Source organism: Falco naumanni, chromosome 3 (genome assembly GCF_017639655.2).
Source record: "Falco naumanni isolate bFalNau1 chromosome 3, bFalNau1.pat, whole genome shotgun sequence".
Classification (NCBI taxonomy): domain Eukaryota; kingdom Metazoa; phylum Chordata; class Aves; order Falconiformes; family Falconidae; genus Falco; species Falco naumanni.
The window spans coordinates 110159199-110169300 of NC_054056.1; positions in this window are offsets into that span (position 1 = coordinate 110159199).

The following is a 10102-nucleotide window of genomic DNA, read 5'->3' on the forward strand; positions in this document are numbered from 1 at the left end:
TGCATCTGGAACTAACTGGTACTATGGAAGTGACAGGTGCTGCAGCATCTTTTCCAATCAGTGGCACAGGCAAGATTGCTATACAAATCCAGAAGTGCACAGTTGTTGCCAATTATTGTTTTGACTGCAGTGTTGTAGGCAGCTAAAGTTGCAAGTCAGGGTGTGTTTATTATTTATTGCTGCCAATTTAGCAAAAAAACCCCCATACTGAAACCTCGGAAGTGGGTGCTGATTTTTCCCCGCACTTGAAAATGTGTGTTAAGAATGCAATAGAGCAGCTGAAGAAACCTGTTTTGTTATGATGGAGGAAAAAGATGTTTTTAAAATGTCATCTTTTTTAAAAATTGCATCTCAAAAAATGTGTGAACCATGGTCCATATTTCATTTTATCTCCAAAGAAAAATACTGACAATCTTGATTCTTCAACTCTAATACTGAAATTACTTTTTGTCTAGGTTGTAGCTACTAAGTTGAAGCGAATTAACAATCACCCAGTGTAGTAGGTTGTTGCCAGTAAGTCTGCCTGCTTAGTCTCAGGGTATTGAGTTTAACATCTCGGATATAGTTTTGAAATGCAGTTTGTAACTTGCCTAAAGCTCAGGTTGAAGGTGCATTAGTTTCGTTGTCCAGAAAAATAAAAATATGTCCATTCTCTTCAAAGCACTGAAATGACCGGCGCAGGTTTTTTTGCCAGCCGTTTGATTTCGCTGTCCCTCTGTACTTCAGCAGTCCCACCTGTGACCCTGTTGTGTCAGTGCCATTACAGCACTAGTGTTCTTTGGAGTCTTCATTTTTTGCAAAGCTCCTGATTCTGAAGAAAAGGTAAACTTGGGGTTTTGGTGCCACAGAAGTCCTGGTCCTTCCCTCTTGATTTGTGAGCGTTTCGGGGTGCTTGAAGGCCTCCCGGGCAGGAGAGAAACTTTCATTTTGGACTTGATTTCATGAGAGGGCAGGATTCAGCAATTTGAGGATCCCTTGAAATCATTTGGGAGTGGGGCCTGGCATGGCAGCTGGGCTGGAGGGGTGCTGCCGCCTCCCCAAGCAGCATTCGTTCCCGTTCACAGCATCCTGCACGGTGTCAGTCCAAGCCTGGACAGCTTGGCCAGGGACGGAGCAGGCAGCTTTGCAGAGGTTTGCTTAAGAGATTTGTCAGAAAATTTCCAAGGAAATCCACGCACCCCAGAGACCAGGAGGTGAGGTACCTAGTGGAGACAGGAGATGAATGCAGAAAACTTGCCTCCCTGGGGCTTGGCTGATTTGCATCTCTCTTCATGAGCCGCAGAGCTCTGTGTCAGCCGGGGCTGGTAAGTGAGGAGGGTGGCTGGGGCATTGCTGCGACTCCTGGCACAGGGTTGTGCATGCTGGCCAGTGCTGGTGGGAGGGAAAAATGGAAAACATGAAAGAAATAGGGTGGGTCCTGGATGTTTTCTTCATCCAGCACATCCCAATTTTGCATAATTGAAAGGTTAATGCTTTGGACGGGGAGGGCATTTAACCAAAACATCTTCCTCTTTAGTGAAGCGCTTGGTGATAAATCAACGCTTCATTGAAATGTGGAGACAGTCAAGTTGAATCCACTTGTGCAAGTCTGTGTGCAGCAGCTTCTGAAGTCTGTAGCCCAGAGGAGCTAACAGCTCCCTGTGTCCTTGTCCTGGTTTCAGCTGGGATGGAGTCGATTTTTTCTTCTTGGTGGTTAGTGCAGGGCTGTGTTTTGGTTATGATGTGAGAACAACGTTGACAGCTCACTGATGTTCTAGGTTGTTGCTGGGTGATGTTTATGCTAAATCAAGGACTTTTCAGTTCCTTGGGCCCTGCCAGCCAGAGGGCTGAAGGGACATGGGAAATTGGGAGGGGACACAGCCAGGGCAGGTGACCCCAACTGGCCAAAGGGATGTTCCATACCACGTGACGTCATGCTCAGTATATAAACTGGGGGAAGGAGAAGGAAGGGGGGACATCTGACATTATGGCATTTGTCTTCCTGAGTAACCGTTACGCGTGCTGGAGCCCTGCTGTCCTGGGGATGGCCGAGCACCTGCCTGCCCATGGGGAGTGGTGAGTGAATTCCTTGCTTTGCTTTGCTTGCGTGCGTGGCTTTTGCTTTCCCTATTAAATTGTTCTTACCCCAACCCCTGAGTTGTACATTCCTTTCCAATCCTCCTCCCCATCCCTCTGGGTGAGGGGCAGTGAGCGAGTGGCTGCGTGGGGCTTGGTTGCCGGCCGGGGTTAAACCATGGCAGTTCTTAAAGCCAAGTTCTCTTGTTAAGCTGAGTGTTTTCTCCATGGTAGTAATTTCCAGGATTGTGATACACTGCGTCTTACACATGTTGGAAATGATCAGCCTTTGAGTTTCAGATGCCAAATACGACATTTAGCTGTGAAGGATTTTCTGTTCTTTTTACCTATCCGGTAGATGGCTTCCAAGCATCAGGAAATGTAGTTCAATAAGCTCAATTCTCCTGGCAATTCTTTGATTGTCATGCTTGCCCAGATGATAGTGGTGAGTTGCTGACGGTGCCCTGGCCAACAGCCAGGCACCCACAGCTTTCGCTGTCTCCCTCTCACACCACCGGGCTGGGGAGAAAATGGGAAGAACAGGAGAAAAGAAAGCTTTTTGGCTAAGATAAAAACAGGGAAATCACTTACCACACACTGTCAGGGGCAAAATAGAGTCGTCGTGGGGAATTTCACAATTTATTGACAATTAGTATGAGTATTTAATTACAGATTTGGGTGTTGGGAAACAAAACAAGACAAATGTTAGAACACAGGGGGAAAAAACAACCCTCCTTTCCCAGGCTCAGCTTCACTCCAGGCTTTTCTCCACCTCCTTGTTATCACCGCAGGTCACACTGAGTCCCAGCAGTGAGCAGCGTGGGGCTGGGGATGCGTGTGTGCGGGTGGGATGCGGTGATTTCCCTCTGCCCCTCCCCATTTCTCACTCCTTTGCCTCAGTACCAGTCTCCCCCTTCAAGGGTGTACCTGCCCCAGTGTTGGTTTGGGTTAAGCTGTACAACTCTTGGCAAGTGACATGTTAATTTTATAAAAGTCTGTTCAGCTTAATACAACTTTGAGCCATGCTACTGGAAGGGAAAACAAGGAAAAAGTAAGTCTGTGGGGTTTTTGTCTTCCCTTTTTGTTTCTTCAATGTGCTGTCACACCACCACCCCCCACCCCCACCCCCACCCCCCGTATTTCTACAGGACATAGATCAGAACAGAGCAAACGGGTCTGGAGGAAGAGGCTCAGAAGGTAAGGGTTTAAAATCAGTCCTGGAATGATTTGGACCTAACACAGGAGATACGTGGGAGCTCAAGCGATGACCTAATGGTGAAGGAAAACCAGGATGGCAGCAGTGTGAGGAAGAAGGTATGGAAGAGATGTGGCTAAAAGTTAGCAAATTCATGGAGGAAAACTTAGCAAGTCCATGGATACCTTCTAACTACGTGTGAACCGCCAGTCTATGACTATGACTGGAGATGGGAAAATTTTCCAGTGTGGTATCCACAGAAGGTGTACTTGCAGCTGTTCTTGTCCCGCTGCCTAAAACATGATATATGAATAGATCATGCCTGCTGTAATTGAAGCATCTCTCGGCTACCCTTTCAAAGTAGAGGACTTGGTGCTGTGAGTGTTCTCCAGAAGTGCAGAGGTGTTTCTTACCTTTCCTTTATTGATGTCTTCACTTAAGTCTTCCTCTCTTTTTGTGGGTCGTGTCCTCACATCTGGCTGGCATTTACGGTGCTTCTGTTGCTGCAGCAGCAAGGGCGATACGGCCGAGAAACACTTCAGCCACCTTTGGCTGAAGTTTTGAATGATACATGAGTGAAACCACTTGCTCTTGTTTAACAGGCCATGGAAAGCCCATCTCATCAGGGAGTGTGGCTGATCAAATCGGACCGTATATCTGTCTTCAAGGTCACCAAAGGTATATTCAGGGAAATGTTGCTGAACTTCCTCATTAGTCTTCTCAAATTAGCTTTGAGCATGGGAGCTTGTGTGTCCTCAGTGATGGACATCTAGATGACAATATATTATCTAAATAAGGAGAAAAGTGGGAGTCAAAGTTTAGACCCTGAGCATACCCCACAAGTTGAACTGCTTCGCATCTTACAGGTGCCACAGCATTTGATGTGAGCATAACTCGAGAAAGCTGCAGATGTAAGTATCTGGAATGAGACGTTCTTTAGAGTTCCACCAAAATCATGTGCACACAAGCAAAACTGTGCAGTAACCACCATGTGATGCTCTACCTGGTTTAGTAGCACAAGGCATCCATGGGTATTGGACAAAAGATGTAAGCAGATCATGCTGGCTATTTAAAAAAAAACATGTAAACTGCACAAAGTTTTAGTTCTCTTCTGGGCAGTTCCAGAAATGTTTCTACATAGAAGTGCTCTTTGAATTACTTAAAGGAAAGAAAAAAAAAAAAAAAGGTGTGACAGTTCAAAACAGTAGAAATGTTATTACAGAGGTATTTGAAAAAGGGATCAAAGACATTTTTTCAGACTGCAGCTTAATTAAGGGACTTCACAGCAGCATTAGTCAGAAAAGCTGGTTGTAACATTTAGTCCCCCAAGTGTAATTAATCTAAGGATACAGAGTACTGCACAGAATAAATATTATACATTCAGGAATCAAATTATAGCTGTGTGAGTTACAGCTGCTGGTAGCCCAGGACTTTGAAAATGCAAGGAGAGGTGAAGAAAGGAAGGAACGTGATTTTAATAAGAAGAAAAGAACACCCTTTGTGTGGAAAGCCACCAGCCTATTTATTGGTGGATATTTTATTGCCCTTTTTTAAAAAAAGACATAAACCTGAATCAAACTCCAGCACAATTAAGTGCATGAAATACCAATTTTGATGAGTATTCTCTGTTCTTTTCTCTGCCACCTAGGTAATATCAAGTAGATCAAGATGCATCACATAGTAGGCAAAATGTACTTCTTTTTTTTTTCTTTGCTTAAAGGAGGATAGATGGAATTCTGTGGGAGAAGGTATCACTAAAATCTCTTCATATCATAGTCCTGAAATTCCTACTAACTCCATACATGTGGCAGCTCTGCTCTGGAAATTTGCTGGGAAGAGGGAGGGATGCTACCAGCTGTGAAGGTACGTAAAGGAAAAACAAAGTCACTTCTATTTCACCTCTCTTTGGAAACACAATGACTGGAATAGAGGTGCACAGCAAGCCTGGGGTGGAATTAGGCTTGAGTCATGCAGAGCAAGGGGTAAAGCAAGCAGCACAAATGCCACGATACAGTGATGATGTGGTTGCCTAATATTGTTCAGTAAATATGAAAATACTTGATATTTGATCCTGCGTGCCCAGCCTTCTTTATGGCTTGCTTTATTGAAGAGTGCTGGGGGATGAGAGATCACTGCTTTATTCTCATCTGACCAATGAGCATCCTTTTCTGTCCCTTAACTTGCAGTCCCAATGCCCTCCCGCTGCCTGACACCGTTTCTCACAGTGAGCGATAAGCTCAGGAAACTGTGGTCAAATTCCTTGTACAAGAGCACGTAACACAAATTCACACATTATTTATTGGCATCCCGATGACTTTAAATAATCACTTCTTAGGTTCTTTATGATCTCTGCCTTCATTGTTAGCTCCCAGGTCCCTTCCAAAATGTCTGTGTGTAGGGGTGGCTCTGTTTGGCATCTGAGAGGCTATGTTCTAAGCAGCACCTTTTCCAAGGTGATGAGTACTTTGGGATGCTGGGAAGTCTGCCTAGCTGCCAGGCTAGTATCTGTCCTAAACTGAAGATTATTCTGGTCAACTTGGTCAAAACTCAATGGTAATCCATGCATACTCACGTCACAGAGACTCACTATTACGTAAATGAATATCAGTATGTTGACTGTACCTTTGTGACCCCTAAATGTGAAATATTCATAGAAAAATACATGGATATTAACAGGGAAGTTTCATGACAACTATATTTTTGAAGCTGTTGAAAAAAAAAAAGATAGTTGTAGATAATTTTAGTGCCCTAGATGCATGTAATTTAGTAACAAAGCAAACGATTCCTCTGAGATGCTGCCAGCAATTATAAATTCCCAGTTTCTTGCCAAGCATTAAAATCTGCAGCCCTCAAGTGGAGCCACTTTGCCTCCTGCTCTTACAAATTCAGTTAAGACAGCTGACCTCTTTGGGTTTTGGTTTGTTTTTTTTTTTTTCTTTTCAGTTTTGAGGAGGCCGATTGGAAAGAGGAGTGCAGTGGCTACCCTCTGGCCTCAGCTTATATCAAGGGCACGAACAGCAGAGAGAATCCCAAGTATTTCTCCGATCTCTGTCTGCAAGGTGCAAGATTCCTGGTGCTGTATTTCAGTCTTGGCATATGACCTGGGAGTCCTATTTTGTATTTATTTTTTTTTTACTAACAAAAGCTACATAGAGCTAGGACTTGACACTGTCAGTCTCATCTCTCATCCTGGGCTGCTTGATGTGCACCAGGTCATCACAGATATTTGAATTTAAAGCTGTGGTCTAAAACACAGTTTAACTGGCACCTAGACTCTCTGTGCATGGAAGTTATACTGGGTCTTAAGAGAAGGTGGGTTATTTGCTGGAAATTGGGATCTCAGCTGTTCAGCCCGCTTGATACTCTTAAACAAAACTAAGCAACTGATACTTTGATAGCAGTAGGATTGCTTAGATTATGGAGTTACATTAGTAGGTTAATATTTCACCATTTTTGGCAGTTTAGAACAGTAATGCAAAGTAATTTGGAGACTTTTTATTAGAAAATAGGAGTTCTTGAATGGGAAAGAAAGAGTTTGGTCCCGTATCTCAGGTCCAGCACACATTCCATATATATGCCATCATCTCCTAGGCGGTACATGTCCAGATTTAGTAGTGCCTAGTCTCTTGATGTACCCCTGCTGAACATAGCACCTGGCTTGCCTGGGTGAGCTCTTCTGACGGGGATCAGATGAGAACTGCAATCCCAGAACCTGCAACCAGATGGGAATCCATGACATTAATTTCAGGCCTGTTGCCTGAGGAAGGCATGCATCAAGACAGCAAATGCCGCTCAAGCTCCTTCTGCAGACCTGAACTAAGAAAAGGTAGGATGCTACAGGATTATGTCAGTATTATAAAACGCAAGTGAAAAATGAGGTTTCTATCTGGAAATGCCTCTTTTGCCAGACAGGAAAGCACCTAGTTCAGAGTTTACCAACTGTTCCACCTGTTCTTTTCCCAGCATTTGAGTCTCCGTGTGCTTAAATTCATTGGTGTTTGAACAGTGAGACTTAAAGATTAAGTACGGACATTGGGCTGGACTTGCATAATTTTATTCTAGTTCAAAGGACAACATGTTTTTCAGAAAAGGTATTAAATTTAATCTTAAAATCATTGAGTAAGCTAACCCACTGCTGAATTATCTATACTTTTAAGAGCATATGACGTTTTTCAGCTGTATGACTACGTCTACCAGTCCTGGCAATAGGATGAGGGGTTGTTGGGAATGATCCAGCCCCAAAAAACGAACGGAGCTTGGGAAATGCTTCCTGAGGATGGTGTTGGGATGGGCATCCCCACACCTGGGCTGTGTAGTCTGTGTACCCTCTCCTTTTGAAAAATAATTTATCTGCAAATAAATATTGTACCAACAGAAATAAGTCTTTAAGACAATAGGTTTAAGTTAAAATGAGTATCAGGTACTCATACAGGTTTACATCTGTGTAACCGAAGCCTGCTGGACTAGATCTCTTCCAGACTGCCTTAAGTATTTGTATAGGACTCATACAGGCCCTACCAGTCACTGAACCCTGATACACCTTTTTCTGTTAGACTGGAAGGCCAAACAGCAAGCACTGATTTTCTTAACAGAATGTGATCAAATCACCCCTAACTTTTCCTTGGTTAAACTGAACAGATACCACTCACTGTAAGGTTCATCTTCGGTCTTTTCATCTCTCCCATGATGTGATTATGAACTCCTTCTTCTTGTATTCCAAGTACTACGCAGGGCTTAGCATTTGAATCAGTCTTGCGTGAGCACTGTATAAGGAGAAAATAATAGAAAAATTCCATTTCTGCCTTGGATTTCTCTGTCTCCACGCCCAACAGCAGCATCCTGGTTTTTAGCTGAAATGTAGACGAGCGTTTTCCACACTCCAAGGCAAACCTGTCTCTAACTGCAAGGTTGGTCTGAGATGCAGCCAGCCAGTGTTGTCAGAGGCTGATAAGATGGGCAGGGAAGCACCAGATAGTGACAGCATTTTAGGTCTGGGATCCCACAAAGCCTATGGCTGCTTCTCTCTGCACATGTTCAGCTGCAAACCATTGGGGACTGAGGGAATTTACTGGGTCCTAAGGATTATGGCTATTTTTAAGCCTGACAGCAGTACATATACAGCTAGCTTATGTACTTGGTACGTTTTATGTCTCCAGATGATGTGTGTTACCATAGAATGTTGCATATAAATGACTGCAGAACTTTGGACCGGGTAAATTAAGGTCAGCTAAACAGAAGCAGGATTTGCATGTCCTGGGTGTGACAGAGCAAATCAGGACCATAAACACGGTTTAGCTTTTTCTGTGATCTAAACAAGGGGGGTCACACCATAGGCTTGTGTTTGGATTTTTATGATTGACTGATTCCGATAAAGATACAAATAAGCCTAAGATAGAAAAATGGTCTGGCAGTGGTCATCAAAAAACAAATACCCTAAAAGTCTAGAGAGACAAATGAAGAATCCAGACAAAGAAACAGAAGAAGAATGTAAAAACAACACCAGATCAGTTATCTATTGCCAGAATGGAGCATCACCCCAGATGACTAGTTTTCCCAAAGGCAAAGAGAAACAGCAGCCCACTGTTACTGTACCACTCATCCTAGGCATGTAAATTCTGCCCTGAAAAGAGATGGAAAGGATTTGCTCCAATGCTACAGAATTACCAGCATCTTTTAAGTCTTTGCACTCTCTGCATTTCGAGTGTTGACAGGCTACTGGAGCGCTACACTGTTCAGGCTCAGTCTAGTGAATCAATCTCAAATTACAAGCGGAGTCCTCACATTAACCCAGGAGATTTAAGAAAGGAATAAATATCTTTTAACTGGAAAAGCTTCTCTACAAGCGTACAGATAAAGTTTTCCAGGTCTTTCTACAGGACCTTGCAAGTCTTGCTCCAGAGCGATTTGTCAGCAATGAAAACTGTAGACAAGAGGTGAGGGTGTCTCTCTGACCGGACTGAACTCCTTGTTGTGAGCTGGTGTTCACCAAGAGGCAGGGGGTTAAGATTTAAGAATGGATGACCAGATGGTAACAGCATCCGAGTCTGGCAGTGCCAAATATTTGCAGATGTTACCAGAAAACAACTGGCAGAAACATCCTGCAACTTCTTCCTTTCCTGAGTTACCATCAAGTTGTTCTACCTGTACAGGCTTTGGACATTCGTTTCGGAATGTACTAGGAAGATCAGGTGCACGAAATAATGGGGATCTTACCTTTAGAGATTGTCTGCATATATATTCACATAATGTACATACACCCGAAGCGAAGAACTGGGCGGACCAGCAATGCAGGCATGCAGTGCCTGGGTGCCTGCCCCTGCCTTGGCTGCTCGCAGCCGCCTGGCTGGAGCGGACTTTCCCTTTACCCCTTCCGTAAGCAATGACTCACAGCTGCTTTGAGGCTTGTTCTCTGCTGATGTGAAATCTTTCCCTTCCGTTTAATTTCTTTTGTTTGACGTAGCTTATCTGAATAACCCAAGAACTTTAAAATAAAACCTGTCTTGCAGGGAATGTTTCCTTATTATTTGTGCGTGGTAGGTGTGTCTCTTCTGCCCATAAAATATTGAATTCATAGCAACTTCTAAACCTAAAGTGAGGGATGGGAGAGGTTACAACAACTACTTGCTAGGCAGATAGACATGCTCAAACATTCACTATCTTCTGGATGAAAGTGCTAAGCCCACAATTCTATTGTTGCAAAAATCCACAAAAAGCACTAGTGTTTCAGAAAGAAGTATGGAAGGCTTTGGCTTTATGTGGAGAATAATAAAGCGTACAGAAAACATCAAATTAGGAACTAGTGAGTTCCACTGCCCACAGTAAATCGTGACTGTAAATACAATCTCTGTTCAG